At 38.5% G+C, this 3,102-nt stretch overlaps 1 protein-coding gene across 3 annotated transcripts in view; it reads right to left on the reverse strand.

Moving 5' to 3' along the window:
- Nucleotides 1–3,102, reverse strand: part of RGS8 (regulator of G-protein signaling 8) — a 54,116-nt gene that overhangs the window by 11,791 nt on the left and 39,223 nt on the right. The gene's annotated exons all lie outside the window — the stretch shown is intronic.

Genomic DNA, 3,102 nt, shown 5'->3' on the forward strand with positions numbered 1-3,102 from the left:
AGAAAGAAAGAAAGAAAGAAAGAAAGAAAGAAAGAAAGAAAGAAAGAAAGAAAGAAAGAAAGAACCTAGAATCCAAACTTTGAGATTCCAGGCTTGAATGTTTTGTTTCATGGATCCTTTCTTTTAAAATATTTTTTTCTATCAAATTGTTTTCATCAAGATTAAACTTTTTTTTACCAAACAATTAATGATTTTTATAGTTAGTGTCGTTGAGTTAGTTTTGACTCCCAATGACCCCAGCTGGCAATAGAAAGCTGTCCGATTGGGCTTCCTAGGTTGCAATCTTTTCATCACTGATTGGATTCTAAGTACTAACCTCTTAGTTAAAAGCTGAGCATTTAACCAGTGCACCACCAGAATTTCTTGGTGGCATAGTGCATTATAAATTGTGCTTCAATCTGAAAGGTCAGGAGTTCAAATCCACCACTTGCTTCTCAGAAGAAAGATGGCTGGTCTCCTCCCATAAAGATTCACAGCCTTGCAGACCTGATGGAGAGATGCTATGAGATGGAACTGACTCCATGACAGTGCGTGAGTAGCACCCTTTCATTAGGAGCCTTGGTGCTACATATTAATTAATGTCATGTACATTGCTAAACATAGCCTCAAATTGGCAGAAGATAAGCAAGGTTCAGTTTGCTTGGCTCCACAATCAACACTCTTGCTATCAGTAGTCAGGAAATCAAAAGACAAATTGCATTTAGAAAAATCTGCTATCAGGGACCTCTTCAGAGTGATCCAGGCCATGGTCTTCACAATTACTTACTATGCATCAGAAAGCTGGACAATGACTAAGGATGACAGAAAAATGCTTGAGTTGTGGTGCTGGAGAAGAGTATTGAATATAACATGGACTGCTAAAAGAACGAACAGGTCTGTCCTGAAGAGGGTAAAACTAGGCTGCTCCTTGGAGGCAAAGATTTTGAAGCTCCATCGGATATATTTTGGGCATGTTGCAAGGAAAGACTAGTCCTTGGAGAGGCACATCATGCTTAGAAGGATGGAGGGACAGTGCAGGACAGGAAGACCCAGGATGGGGTCTGATGGTTGAGATAGATTGACTCAGTGACTAGAGAAATGGCATTAAGTCCATCAGAAACAATGATACTGGCTCAGGATAGGGCAGGGTTCTGAGTTAATGTACATAGCGTTGCTTTGAGTTGCAGGCAACTCAATGGTACCTAACAACAACAAAGGCTATGGGAAGGTTTACACACAAAAATAATTTATGAAGTTTGGAAAGGATGAGAGAGAAGAAGGAGCAGAGATTCATGGATAAATGGGTAAGATGAAAGGAATGGGGGAGGGTAGTACAGCTAGGATTTGATAAGACATTATAAATAATGACACTGTACAATTGGAATTAATGCTATAAAAGAAAATGTGCGTGACTGAGTGAAAACAAACAAGTTAATTGGCATAATATAGTCCACAAAGACAATGTTCTACAATCTACTTTGCTGAGTAGCGACTTGTTATTGTTATGTGCTGTCAAGTTACTTGCTCCTCATAGGGACCCTATGTACAATAGCCCTACACTCTGCTCTATCCTTCACCAACCTTACTGTCTCTGACAGGCTTACACCCATTACCCCAGCACTGAATCCATCATCTCATCAAGGGTCTTCCTCTCCTGTGCTGTCCCTCCACCCTTCCAAGCATGATGTCCCTCTCTAAGACTGGGTCCTCCTTGCAACATGCCCAAAGTATGTCAGACAAAGCTTTGAGTAGTGACTAAGGTCTGAAAAACTATAAAGCTTTGAATGCCTGGCAAGGCTTTTAAACATTCCTAGCATTCTTTTTCATAATTTTTCAATGACATTATGGAATTGTTAATGCTTCTAGTGTGTTCCCCGCAGCTGCATCCAAACCAGAAATCACTAGAATTAATAACCCAAATGCAAGTTGGTTCTGATTCTCATTCCTTATCTATGTGTGAGAGAAGCACAGCTGTGAAGTTAATGCAGTTCACTGGATTAGGATTAGGCCCCATTCAAACTGTATTTTAAATGTGCTTGTAAATTACTTGTAAAGAAAAGACATCTTAATCCGACTACTTACCAAACTACTTTCAAAACAAATGTTTGTGACATAGCTGGTTAAGTATCAAAGAATCTTCTTCGGTTTATCTGTGCTTATTTTTTTCAAAACCATTTTACTGAGATAAGTTTATAATTTCAAATGTGAACGGTTTGCTTTTAGGGTTAAGAACAAACTGTCAATGTTTAAAAGAAGTTTTTCTGTGCCGTTTTCAATCACGTTAGTAGTTCGTTCTCTTTTGATGCTTTGTATTTGGAAAACTTTTCAATGTATCTAGATATTGTTCCATTGAAAATGTGTTCTTAGGATGTAGTAGATAAAACATTCTTCAAAGAAAAAAAAAATCCTGCTATAAAGCAGACATCTAAAATGCAAATACTTGTCTCTGCTAGATCAGAACAAAGTAGAGTGATTATTACTACTGAGACCAGCAGAACTAGATGGTACCCAGCTACTACTAACAACAGCTCTGAAAGAGAGAACAATAGAAGGCCCTTAGATAAAGTAGGATAAGAATGTGAAACAAAATTCAAAATCATGAAAGGGAAGATCAGACTCACTGGTCTGATAGACACTAGTGGAAACCCTGGGCCTATAGCTCCTAGGGAGTCATTAAGCCTGGAACTGAACACATCTGTGTGGCTCAGATAGGGCCATGAGAGGAACAACAATGGAAGGTACTCATGCCTTAGAACAGTCAACCGTAAGAGATCACATAGACAGCTTTTGGCCAAATATAAAGCTCAGAGGGGAAGAAGAAACAGGTAAGAAAGCATGGACATGGGAAACATAAAAGAAAGTAGAAAGACCGCTCTTACATTTAATGGATTGCAACCAATATCACAAAATAAAATATATAGGGATTGTTGAATGGAAAAGAAATTTGCTCAATAAACTTCCATCCTAATCACAAGAAGTGGTTTTTTGTTTTGTTTTGTTTTCTTTTTTTTTAATTTAGGTTGTTTATTTTTCATTTCAATGAACATCTACAGAGATATTGGGATTCCATTCATTCATTGTTGCACCCTTCTCCCTGCACAAACCCCCTCCCCCTCCCCCCCC

This window comes from Elephantulus edwardii, unplaced genomic scaffold (genome assembly GCF_000299155.1).
Source record: "Elephantulus edwardii isolate Elephantulus edwardi_28Jun2011 unplaced genomic scaffold, EleEdw1.0 scaffold00061, whole genome shotgun sequence".
Lineage (NCBI taxonomy): Eukaryota > Metazoa > Chordata > Mammalia > Macroscelidea > Macroscelididae > Elephantulus > Elephantulus edwardii.